Source organism: Carcharodon carcharias, chromosome 9 (assembly GCF_017639515.1).
Source record: "Carcharodon carcharias isolate sCarCar2 chromosome 9, sCarCar2.pri, whole genome shotgun sequence".
NCBI lineage: Eukaryota > Metazoa > Chordata > Chondrichthyes > Lamniformes > Lamnidae > Carcharodon > Carcharodon carcharias.
Genome location: NC_054475.1, coordinates 129,713,572 through 129,727,776, shown reverse-complemented (window position 1 = coordinate 129,727,776; position 14,205 = coordinate 129,713,572).

Here is a 14,205-nt window from a genome sequence, read left to right as displayed (position 1 = left end):
ACATACCTATCTCATTCATTGCCAGCTCAAGGGATATCATTACTCACTTTCTCACACACACCCTCACATCTCCATCTGGCCTCATCTCTTCTGGAGACTGCCCCCTCAGCCCTCACCCTCTTGAGGCCACTTGAACAGATCAATATGCAACAGGCAATCCAGGGACCCAGGGTAATGCTCTGGGGACCTAGGTTCAAATCCTGCCACGGTAGATGGTGGAATTTAAATTCCATTTTAAAAATCTAATGACGGCTAAGAAACCATTGCCAATTGTCATAAAAACCCATCCGGTTCATTAATGTCCCTACAGAGAAGGAAATCTGCTGTCCTTACCTGGTCTGGCCTACATGTGCCTCCAGATTCTAGACCCACAGCAATGTGCTTGACTCTTAGATGGCCTCTGAACAAGGGCAATTAAGGATGGGCAATAAATGCTGGCTTAGCCGGTGACACCTACATTCCATGAATGAATTAAAAACCTGGGACTCCCTCCTAGCCTCTTCCCTTGGCTGAGGCCACTTTCCCCCTTCCCCAAGCAAGCAATAGCCCTGCAGTCATTGAAAAGCCACCCCCTTGGAGACGTGCCCATGAGCCCCCACTAAATTTGACATGGTGCTGTCTGTGAAACCTGGTGCTGCCTGAAGAAATTGGGCAAACAAGCTTCAAAGTCCCAAGTGAAGTGCACATTGCTTATGTTCAGTGGTAAAACATGTCTGTGTGCAATCACACCAACATGCTCAGATGATCTCATGTGGGGGAATGATACCGGTAAGCTGGGCTTATAATGATAAGCAGATATATTACAATGAAGTTCCCGACATGTGACGGCAGGAATCGTGGCCTGCCATTGATGGGTGGAGTGGAACGGATGGTTGCAAACGTGTCTCACGATGGTGTGAAACCGATTATTGACCTTCCCGTCACATTATCTGCTCATGCCCGCCATGATACCCAATGCCAGCAGGCATGGAAAATTCCACCCTGAATCTATTGCAGCTGTCCTAAATTACTCTCAGTGTTATTCTTTGCACATCTTCTGTTTCTTATTTCTTGATCTTTAAGAGTCTTTTCATTTTTCTAACTACTTATAACACACAAAGTGGGTGCTGTCAGTGTATAAAATAGGGTCACAGCAGGAGTGTTGTTTCAGAGCAGGCGCATGAATTTCTCTTAACTATTTAGTTGCACCACCTTCACTGAGACTTCAACTTGCAGCAACATGTTTGGGTTCAAGCACATGCCAGCTATCATCTTATTCTCATCTCCGAGTCCATTCCTCATTTTTTCTAGAGCTGAGGCTGTGTCCTTTGTTTCACAGTAGCACAAATGTTGACATTTAGCCTCATATATCTTTTCATTGTTTTAAAAGGAAATCCTTCCAATTTTCTTGTTTCATCTTTCAAAAGTATTGATTCAAACTGGATATGATAACACAGGCACCAGCAGCATTCTGTCCTCCTGTCTCATGGTATCCTGATCCAGTTCTCATCAAATACTTGCTGGCACTGGTCGAGGGGATTGGCGGGCGGTGGGGGTTGTGGGGGGGGAGGGGGGTGCGGTTGGTAGTTGGTGGAGTGTGCATTGTTGGGGTGGTGAAGTCTATGGGTGATTAATGTTGAACAGTAGCAGGTACACTGACATTTCTTTTTCCTCTTTCTAACCCGTGGATGCTATGTTTAATTGTAACATTACTTCTCTGATGGTGCGTATTTGGGTTTTGGAAATGCAATCCTTACTAAGTGTACTACCTGGCTTTCAGTCATGTGATTCTGCCATGAGGCAAGCTGACTGTAGGAAGCTATGATGCAGACAGTACAGCAGTCCGTATATATGTAAGGTTGGGTAAGATCATTGCAGTAACTGTAGTTTTAAGGAATGTAGTGACTGTAGCTTTAAGACTTATTATACTGTGTAGTAATATGTGACCATGTGAACAAATCAGCCCTAAGCGCAGGGAACGTTAGGGGTGGAGTTTGTGTCTAGTTGTGGATCTTGATGGAAGCATGTAACTGCTGCTGAAGCTCTGTAAATAAAGTTCACTGTTTCTTATGATGACCCTGTCTGGAAAATCAAGTCTATAACAATCAGATAGCTCAGCAGAGACCTTTAGTGTAGGGCCTTCTTATGGTTTCAATCCTGTAACAGCTTGAAAACAGTTTTATTAGTAACTTTGTGACTTATTCCTTCAGTGGTGCTGTGGTGTCTTGTCTCCTATAGTATCACCAATACTATTATGTGGAAATTCTGAAATGGTTTGAGTAATCTGGGAGAAAATGACTAGAAACGTTCTAGAAGATGAGGAGTTAAAGGGAGAGCTGAATCTGTGAATTAAATACTGTCATTATTGCAGGATATTTCACATTGTTAGGATAGCGAGCATTAACGGGCCAATGCTGCTGGAGCTGTAATGTTTTTAGGTGATGTCCTTACATTATGGCCTAAAAATTCAGTCATGCTGTACCCATTTTTCAGGTGTGAAAAGTTAACCCAGTATAGAGCAGGGATAAAATATGGGGTCTTTCTGGTTTGCATGGTTCAGTCTAGAGTGGGAGGTGCAATCTTGCAACAAAGCTATAGCGAGACTGTTCTAGCATTTTAATGCATCTTCCAGATTACTTTGGCATAGTGAGTTGCATTTATCTTGTTATTTGCTTTCATATTTGATCTCATCACATACAATTTCTCCTTCAATCCGCCGAAAAAGCAATTGAAGATGCTATTGTGAACTATTTTACATTATAAAGACCATTGCATCTCATCTCTCATTAGTGGTTATGGATAAGAAATTGAGATTGTCATTATTGGCTTTTTGGCAGGGTCAGTGCAGCCACTAGACAAACTAGGTGGTCACCTAGAGCAGCAAAACTTGAAGGGCCGGCAAAAACTGAATGAACTAGTCATGAAATGACATAAGTAAACAAACAGACTTCAGCAGTAGGGATGAAAGTTCTAGACCTACTGATGTACATCCATATATACTGACATACATATAGATTTCAAAGATAAAAACAAAAAACTGCGGATGCTGGAAATCCAAAACAAAAACAGAAATACCTGGAAAAACTCAGCAGGTCTGGCAGCATCGGCGGAGAAGCACAAAGTTGACATTTCGAGTCCTCATGACCCTTCAATAGAACTAAGTAGAAATAGGAGTGGGGTGAAATATAAGCTGGTTTAAGGGGGTGGGGAGAAGTGGGGTGTGTTGTTGGGACAAGCAAGCAGTGATAGGAGCAGATAACCAAAAGATGTCCCATCAAAAGAACAAAGAAGCGTTGAAGGTGGTGATATTATCTAAAAGAATGTGCTAATTAAGATTGGAGAGCAGGACGAGCAAGGTAGCTCTAGTGGGGGTGGGGCGAAATAAACCATGGGTGGAATACATTTAAAAATAATGGAAATAGGTGGGAAAAGAAAAATCTATATAAGTTATTTGAAAAAAACAAAAGGGAGGAGAAGAAAGGGAAAGGGGGTGGGGATGGAGGAGGGAGTTCAAGATCTAAAATTGGGAGGTTGGGAAGCTCCCACAGCTTCCAACCTGATAGTCTCCCAACCTCGGACGGCCCGCTTCTACCTCCTACCCAAAATCCACAAACAGGACTGTCCCGGCAGACCGATCGTGTCAGCCTGTTCCTGCCCCACGGAACTCATTTCTCGATATCTTGACTCCCTTCTCTCTCCTTGTCCAGTCCCTTCCCACCTACATCCGTGATTCCTCTGACACCTTACGTCACATCAACAATTTCCAGTTCCCTGGTCCCAACCACCTACTCTTCACCATGGACGTCCAATCGCTCTACATCTCCATCCCCTACCAGGATGGTCTGAGGACTCTCAGCTTCTTCCTCGAACAGAGGCCTGAACAATCCCCATCCACCACTACTCTCCTCCGTCTGGCTGAACTAGTTCTCACACTGAACAATTTCTCCTTTCACTTCCTCCAAATAAAAGGTGTGGCTATGGGTACCCGCATGGGCCCCAACTATGCCTGTCTCTTTATGGGGTATGTGGAACACTCCGTGTTACAGTCCTACTCCGGCCCCCTCCCACAACTCTTTCTCCGGTACATCGATGATTACTTCGGTGCTGCTTCATGCTCTCCTCGGGACGTGGAAAAATTTATTAATTTTGCTTCTAATCTCCACCCCTCCATCATTTTCACATGGTCCATCTCTGACACTTCCCTTCCCTTCCTTGACCTCTCTGTCTCAATTTCTGGTGATAGACTGTCCACCAATATCCATTACAAGCCTACCGACTCCCACAGCTACCTTGACTACAGCTCCTCACACCCCGCTTCCTGTAAAAGGACTCCATCCCATTCTCTCAGTTCCTTTGTCTCCGTCGCATCTGTTCTGATGATGCTACCTTCAAAAACAGTTCCTCTGACATGTCCTCCTTCTTCCTTAACCGAGGTTTTCCATCGACTGTAGTTGACAGGGCCCTCAACCGTGTCCGGCCCATCTCCCACGCATCCATCCTCACGCCTTCTCCTCCCTCCCAGAAACATGATAGGGTCCCCCTTGTCCTCACTTATCACCCCACCAGCCTCCGCATTCAAAGGATCATCCTCCGCCATTTCCGCCAACTCCAGCATGATGCCACCACCAAACACATCTTCCCTTCATCCCCCGGTGGCATTCCGTGGGGATCGTTCCCTCCGTGACACCCTGGTCCACTCCTCCATCACCCCCTACTCCTCAACCCCCACCTATGGCACCTCCCCATACATACGTAAAATATGCAACACCTGCCCCTTCACTTGCTCTCTCTCCTCACCGTCCAAGGGCCCACACTCCTTTCAAGTGAAGCAGCATTTCACTTGCATTTCCCCCAACTTAGTCTTCTGCATTCGTTGCTCCCAATGCGGTTTCCTCTACATTGGAGAGACCAAACGCAGACTGGGTGACTGCTTTGCAGAACACCTTCGGTCTGTCCGCAAGAATGACTCAAACCTCCCTGTCGCTTGCCATTTCAATACTCCACCCTGCTCTCTTGCCCACATGTCTGTCCTTATCTTGCTGCATTGTTCCAGTGAAGCTCAATGCAAATTGGAAGAACAGCACCTCATCTTCCGACTAGGCACTTTACAGCCTTCTGGACTGAATATTGAGTTCAACAGCTCTAGATCTTGAACTCCCTCCTCCATCCCCACCCCCTTTCCATTTCTTCCCCCTTCCTTTTGTTTTTTCCAATAATTTATATAGATTTTTCTTTTCCCACCTATTTCCAATATTTTTAAATGTATTCCACCCATGGTTTATTTCACCCCAACCCCATTAAAGCTACCTTGCTCATCCTGCTCTCCAACCTTAATTAGCACATTCTTTTAGATAATATCACCACCTTCAACACCTCTTCGTTCTTTTGTCTGTGACATCTTTTGGTTATCTGCTCCTATTACTGCTTGCTTGTCCCAACAACACCCACCCCCACCTTAAGTCAACTTATATTTTACCACTCTCCTATTTCTACTTAGTTCTGTTGAAGGGTCATGAGGACTCGAAACGTCAACTTTGTTCTTCTCCGCCGATGCTGCCAGACCTGCTGAGTTTTTCCAGGTATTTCTGTTTTTGTTTTACATATAGATTTCCATGTATTTGCATTGCAGTCTTCCTCAAAATTTCCTATTATATTCCTCATTTTGTTTATGCACCAACTTTACAAATTTGTACACCTACAAGACTACTCTAAAACTGCGAACCAGTAAATAACGGGCTGTAACATCTGAGCTAACTCCGAGGCATATTTAGGGGGTGCCCCAAAGATGCGCTGGGGAAAACCCCACCTGCAGAAGTTCCCAGATAAGGCTTGCTTGGAAATTGCCTGGCAAGTGCAAATTTTCCATGGGCAATTGACCTGCACTGGGAACGATCCGAAAATTTAAACCGCAAACTTAGGGTGGTTCTGATTGTCTTCCATCAATAGTTATCAAGAAAAGGTTAGAACAATTAAAAACAGTTCTAGCTTCTGGGTAACTATTGTACAGTCCCACACTGACCCCCCGCCGTACCCTGAACCCCCAGGTGTTTCCCCCTATCCCCTGACTACCCACCCCCAAGGGATGCCCCCAGCCCCTGACTACACACCACCAGCGCCACAGGACTTCCCCACCCTCACAGATCTCTCAGGGGACACCTCCCCACCCCTCTCTGACTACCTCCCAATATCTCCAGCCCCTCCATGAGACTGACCCCAAGGGACTACACCTCCCAATGGGAACTCCCCACCCACAGGATTCCACCCACCACCCCCACCCCGTCAGGCCAAACTCCTGTTCTTCTCCCCCAGGCCTGACCTGACCCAACCTTACCTGAAAACGCTCCCAACCCCAAGACCTGACCTGGCCCGATACCCCCTCCAAAGCCCAATCCGACCTGACATTCCCCCACCGAAGACCCGATCCGACATCCATCCCCGTATGGGGGCTACCATTATACAAAGAAGTCACAATGCATTGAGAAGCTGCTAGCAGCTCATATGCCAGAATTTCAAGCAGGTGCCTATCTGGGTCCCATAATTTGACTTTCTCCACATGCTCTCTTATGTTACTATCCCAGTGCTGGCTTTTAGCTGTCACAGATATTATTAAGTGTTCCTGAGGGGTGCAATAATGCAGCGCTAGCAACACGAGGTGGAAAACTACAGGAGGCATTAACCTCTCATTAAGCTGTGTTGTGAAGTGTTTTGCTGAGGAGCTCCATGTTCAGGCACTCTGTGTTAGTGTCGATTTAACTGATGCATTGAAGAAATATTATTTCTTTTGATGTAAGGAGACTGTTTTGCTTTCCTATGAAAGGACTATCTATGATTGCATTTACAATTAATTGCTGCACCTTTCAGGATTCTCAGAGAATAGATGGCACTCTTAAAAGCCCGTTAGTATGAACACTGAGAAATGCAGAATTATTGGTGAGAGACTGGTTGCCATTCATTTGGTTGCACCTGCTCTGTAGTTGTTTCTTCAGAGAGATTTTGGTGAAATAATGTGGCCCTTGACTCTTGAATTCCAGTAAATGATATTGCCTACTGGATAATGGATCTCTCTGTACCCGGCGTGCAGCGCTTTGCCCCAGTGTAGACCATGTAGCAGCATTTGAGCTCTCTAAAATGTGCAGCTCTCTGCCTCTGCATGGAAAAAGTAATCATTCCTTACCTTTCCTCAGAGTATAAAAAGCACATGACGCTTAAGGTATGTAAACACGACTCCCTGTAAATTTCCTGAAATGTTTTCTCAAAATGGAGTCTCAGCTTAAGGGCATTCAACAAAATAGTGTTGGGAGCCAGGCGAATGATGCATTGTACAAAACGACTGGGTTGCGAATTCCTTTGAAAACCATGCATTATTACTGAACGGTGATAAACTTAGCAAGAAAAGATCTTACATTTATATAGTGCTTTTCACAGCATTAGGGGTGGATTTAGACTTATCTTGAATGTCATTATAATAGAGATGAGGAAGTGAAGAAGGAAATGATGGAGGAAAGCAAAATCAGACATCATTTTAGAAGGATGCACCTTACTAGATATTACCCTTGTCAAATAATATATAAGCAACCCAGATCCAATGAGGGTCTTAGTCAGTGTATATAAAAGTGCACTTCACCAAAGAGGCAATTGAGGAGGATGGTCACACTGCAGGAGGACTCACAGCCTTTATCATCTGTCCACATTGCTCTGTCTGTGGCTGTTGATAGCCTTTAGCTTTAATGGTGCATTACCAATTCATTTAGTGGGAAATCTTAGTAATATCATCAAGGGTTCATCAGATGACGTATTCACTTTACAGGAGAGTTGGGGAATTCACTGGCCTGGATTTGGTAGTCAGTGACAAGGTAAGGGTAGTTGCCAGAAAGCCTCATTGAGAGATATAGCAACTTTTGCACCAAGAAGTTTACATCTCTCAATTTATTATAGTTTTATTTAATGAGGATTCCTGGTGTAGAGCTGCAATGATGTCATCAAATTGTCCAAGCAGCCAATCACTTGAAAGAATCCTCAGATAGCTAAACAGGAAGTGAAAACCACTACAATTAAATTACATTTTAAAATTTGACATAAAATAAAATAAAGATTGGTATAAACACATGGGGTGAAATTAGAAGCTGAAATATCATTTAAAAAGTTTTTTTTTAAACTTATTTAAAAAATTTTGCTTAAAGTATCTAGTAATTACTTATGTTGGAGACATTTAACAACATTCCACAAATATAAAATTATTCATTCAAGGATGGGGGCAGAGGGTATGATCTGAGATTGTTTTTTGACAGCAGCTGTTGATAATGATTCTGCTTTTCCCATTTACAGCTCCTTTGGACCCATCTTTTGTTTTTATATTTGTCTCATGACCAGCTCCTTTTGCCTTCTACCATCACCCCTTGTCATTTAATCACTCTTGACCTTCTGAAAGACTTTCTTCTTTGTTCCTCCCCTCTATTCCTCACACCAATCTTTTTTTCCTGCTCTTTAGCTGCTTAAAACTATTATATCTCTAACTATTTCCAATTTCCAGTCCAGGTGAAAGGTCATTGACCTGAAACATTAACTCTATGTCTCTCTCCCCACAGATGCTGCCAGACCTGCTCAGCATTTCCAGCAATTTCTCTTTCTATTTCAGATTTCCAGCATCCGCAATATTTGCTTTTGCATTGAGATTTTTCCATTTTGTAACAGATCCTGATATAATTTCCTGTCAAAGTACATTACTGTATAAACAAAAGAGAAATTACTTTTGTAGATTTTATTGGCAATTTCTCTTGAATCAACCAAACTTTAATCACTCTGAAGAGTGAGTCACAGCAATATGAGAAGTGTTGGATAATGAATGAGGTGACATTTTTATTCAATGGACTATCCGATAATAGTTTCGAATAACTGAGAAAAATAGTCATCTTGTTACAATTTCAAATAGGTCAAAAAGTTTTTTTCTAACATTCTCCTGCCGACTCTGGGAAGAGGAGGGGTGAGGGGGAGGTCTCTAGGGATAATTCCACAGTCTCCAGCATGGAGTCTGCTGTTTTCTCCAAGAGACTGGGAGCAGCAAGTGGTACCCTTTGCTCCTTCCTCCTACAAAGGCACGCTGGCTGCCATCCAGATACATAGTGGGTTCCTGACACCAAATCCCCCAGCTCATAGGCAGCAGCCCAAAGATTGGAAAATCCATTCTGCTGATGAAAAACTATACATAGGTTTGAACAGGCTGAATTCCATTTGGCCTTTTAGCTATATTAATCTTTTGCCGCTGTGTTAACTGCATTTCTTTTTCCAATTTTCTGTTCTCCTCCTGAAGGCAGTGCCTCCTTGGTGGGGTAAAATTGCTCGGGTTCCAGCTTCTCTCCAGTTAACATGACAAAGTTCATTTCACAAATTGATGAAGAACCTCTGAAATATGGGACAACTGCTGGGAAAGCATTACTTGGAGATTAGATATGGTGACACGCTTTCGATATATCCAGGGTTTGCAGGCAGGAATACAGCTGTTGATGAAACTACAGCTTCAACTATTAAAATCACTACTTAATAAGGTGCATTATGTGTCTTTCCTATGTCAATGGCAATGCACTCACATATCTTATTATGAATAATGTTCCTCACCATTCTGTTCATGAGTAGCTCTTGGTATCTGTTGTGATATGAGGTGTATGCACCTTTAAGGGAGTGTATAATAATCGGCTGCCATTCATTACTACCTCAACATGATGTATTCATCCCATGACTTGTGGTCAGTCTGCAAGCAGCAGTTGACAAGATCAGACATATGTCTCAGTCTCCCAGTGAACATTATCTATAGTCAAATAAAGAACTCACATTATTGTTTCTCCAATCTGTGTATGATTGGTACATTTATGTCAAAGATAAGAGAAACATTGGGCAGAATTCTTGTCTCGATGGGTGGTGGGCCTCACCGGCTCGGCGGCAGGCAGGCAGCTAAACCCTGCCACCGAAACAGGGCCCGCCGCCATTTTGAGTGGGCGGGCCAATTAAGGCCCACCCAGTGGTCTGCCCGACAGGAAGCTCTCTGCGCTTCCTATGCAGGGAGTGGAGGGAATCCCCATCTGTCAAAGTGCGCTCTTTCATGCATGTGTGCGAAAGAGCACACTGCTCCCTGAGGCAAAGTCATGTCTCAGGGAGATTCATGAGAGGTAAGTAAAGTCTAAATATAGATAAATATTAAAATTAACATGTCATCCTCATGTGACAATGTCACACGAGATGGGACATGTTAATAATAAACACATAAAATTTATTACATTTTTAAAAAACGCCAGTGGATGAAGTTTCATTAATAATCTGCAGCCCGCTGGGGCTCCTGCCATGCCCGCCAGCCTTAATGTTGGCCGGGCAGGGTGTTTAATAAGATTAATTAGCCTGTCAATGGCCTTATTTGGCCACTGACAGGTCGGCGGGCAGACAGCTGATTTCACTGTCCATCCGCCTTCGTGAATATTTAAAGGGACCGGGAAGATGTCTGGGGTTCCTCCCAACATCATCCCGCGTCACTTTCCCATCGACAAGTGGGCCCCACCCCCAAATCACCAAGGGGGAAATCTTGGCCATTAAATGATAGCAGGATGGCAGCAATGGTATGTTAAAATTTAACTGAAAAATATACAAGCCTCAGCTCTTTGCATGCAGTAGAAGAAAATAACAGGTGTGAAACTAACAATAATGACCATGTATAAGGATTCTGCAACTTTGTAGGGATTCTACCCACTGTACCTCAATTCTGGGATCACACTTCACTCCAGGTAGCAGGTTCCAGGTCCCAGTTTGATTGTTTCAATTTGGGAGATCTTAAATGATAAAACTCTACCTGCTGCAATGTTTAAGCAGAAACAGAAACTAAAGAGCAGAGGGTCTCACTGTAAGCAGAACTAACAAACAGGAGAGAGTCAATTGTTGCTGCTTCTAGGGAAGTTAAAATGCTGCAGGCTGAGCTAAGAAGAAAATCCATCCAGTAACTGTTCCTAGCAGCCAGAAGAAGACTGTAAAAAACCTTTTTCACTGTTTGCTTCCATTTTGAAGTCTGCAGCAATTTCCCACATAAATTACTACTTTGTGGGTGGAGCTTAGAGCTAAACCTGTGAAAAATCAGTGAGAGCTTTATAGAGTCAAAATTGCAGTCAAACAGTAACTTCTGACCAGGTTAGGCAGTGGTCACTAAAAGTACTGCAACTCAGAGCTAAAGTAATTCCAAAAGGGTTGGAGAAAACTTGTGTAGCTTTCTAAAGCTCCAGGTGGCATAAAAAATCCTGAAAAAAGGTAAAAGATGGCCACAAAATTTTCAACAAACAATTAGAAGCTAATGGATCTCTTATCTGAATTTGTTTTGTTCTGACAACACGTTGAGCTGTGTTTTCTGGACCTCAATATTTCCAAACCAGGTGAACAAGCCATTAAAATTAAAATTGCTATATGCAATGAAGCCCTCCACAGATTGAACATGTCAAGTCTGTCTGATGATCATCTTAAGAATTCAAATAAAATATGGTCAACACTCAAAGATCAATTGTAAGTGAAGCTCACTTCAGAATACACCATCTGGAATTCATGTCTTTCAGGCAATGACTGACAGAGACCATTGACCAATTCATAAGTAGATGCAGAGACAAGGACTGGGACTGAGACTTCATGGCAGCAAACCTAAATGACAGAATAAATGAGCTTGTGATAGCATCCACCCCAATGAAAGCATTACAAAAATATATCTTGGGCCAACTCAGAGGTTACACCTTGGAAGCAGCACTACAAAGTGGACACAAGTACGAAGCCATATTAATAAGTAGGCAAGTCTACAGGCTATGGGGCATAATACTTGTAGCAATCAATTAACAGTTGCCTGGTGGGGAGCTAGCCAACGGTATCAGGCGATGGTGGGCAGCTTACCCAATTGGAAACTAAAGGCGAGATGTCCGGGGACAGAGGGTGGAGACTGTGACCTGGAAGGAGGTCACGGCACCCATTTAAAGGAACCTCTGGCGTGGGACTGTGGTAGCTCCACCAGAAAAGAATGTTTTGGCACCTCGGTAACTTATGGTGAAGATCTTGATTTCCAGTAAACTGTTACATTAGCTAAGAGTTTGTTTATTAATATGTATAATGTTTGGAAGCATTCTGGACCTTTGCCAGGGAAGAGAGGACATTGGAATGCAGCTGACCCATTCCTCTGAGGATATCAAATGTTTAGGGAGATATTGAAAATTTGATATTTCACTCCCTTTGCCTCTTGACAGATGGCCGAGAGAATGGAGCCAGGAGCTGGGGACAACCCCAAACCAAGAACAGCCTCAAAGTTTGACAACAGCTCCCTGGAAGCCCTCCTCCAGACTAAGTGATAGACGAGAAGTCCTCATGCCTACTGGAAGTAAGAGGAAACCTCCCATCCAGGGTAGAGCTGCCCGGATGGAAGTCACTGATGGAGGTCAGCAGTCTTTGGGATGTTCTGTGAACCTGGCTGCAGTGCCACAAGAAGCTCAATTACCTTTTGAGTTCTTCAAAGGTGAATGTCATCATTCTGGAGATGGACATATATGGAAGGGTGTGATGCAGAATCATTCTGGGAATGTCTTGTGCTTTGCCCAAGTGTGTAAGGCAGCATGATGAACATTCTACATAGAAATAGGGGTTAAGGGGGTGGGAACTGCTGCTGTTGGCTGGCAAAGAGCATAGAATAAAATGCGATGCTGCCAGACCTGCTGAGTTTTTCCAGGTAATTCTGTTTTTGTTTTGGATTTCCAGCATCCGCAGTTTTTTTGTTTTTATAGAATAAAATGTGCTGCCGACAAAGTACACAATGGCCACACTTTTGAGGGGATGATTGTATCACAGCATCATGATCACAATTTCCCTCTTTATTTGCCGGTAAAGAGGGTACACAATACCAAAGAAAGGAGCAGAACCGGAGGCGGAGTCCCCAACATTGCCATCTGACAGCCATTGAGGAGGTGGTCCAGGAGTTGGCTGCCAACCAATGGAGCTGATCCATAGGGTGAAGCGAGATAGGGGGAGGGTCCTGGGTGGTGAGATACTAAGGGCACATTTATATATTTCCAGCAAACAGTTCTGAAGGAATTGGGGACAGGAGGGTGCTTGAAGCTGGGGAGCTGGCAGGAGTAGCATGGGTGGTTTGTGATTTTGAAGGCTTACTAACATCAGGTAGGAAGGTATGCCTCTATGTTGAATGGTATAAGACTCAACCACTGAATAACATTTCCCAATGGCTCATGTGTTTGCAAGGCTGAGGAGTATCTCACCAAACTCGCCTGAAAGGAGATGCCCCTAACTATCCTGTTTGTTACCCACTTAGGTGCAACTTTGGCAGCTGCAGGCATTATCCCCCTAGGGACTGATGTTAACCTCTGAGGAGGACGAGCATGCCCATTCTTGCTCCACACCTAGCGCCAACACAGATACATGCACCTCAGTGGGTATGAGAGCTTCAGCTGTAACAGGTAGACTAGCGAGAGCATATCACAATTGCACAAGCAGCTGTTGGAGACTGAGATGCAGTTGATGAAAGCCCCTAGCTGCCCTGCTGGTGCTTTGATGGCTACGTGGGTACAATCAATGACACCTTGTGCATGTGGGAAACCAGCCACAGCTGCAAAGCCTCTGGTTCTTTCCACTTGATTGTTGTTGTCTGTTGTGAAGGAAATATATTGATATTGCATACCTAAACATGGCAGGGGTGCCATGCTGCCAGGGTGCACTAGAGTGCCACTCTGGCACTTCCAACCAGGGCCCGGGAGAGGGGGGTGCAGATGGTTGAGAGACAATGCTGTGCATATATCTCTGATCAGATACAGGGTTATTCCAAAAAGCTGGTGCTGGGGTCATCTTTGTGCAATGCACCATTTGTTGTGTGAACAGTGTTTGCTATGGGCATTGTAAATTCCAGTGAGGAGCAGAGGAGGAGGAGATGATGAAGGAGGTGGTCAGGTGCAGGAGCGACATGAGTTGCAGGAAGGTTAACAAGCTGTTGAGGAGTGAGTATATGCTGAGGGAAGGCAGCAGCAGACATGCAGAAATAGGCGAAGGCTGTACCTGCTAACTAAGGGCAGAATTATACGTGCCTGCTGACATCAGGCATGCTCAGCGGTGTGAGCGGGCAATATGGTGAGAAGGCCAGAAATTGGTTTCACAACATCGTGAAACCAGTTTGCAATCGTCTGCTCAACCCAATGATGGCACGTAGTGTTTCCCGTCATC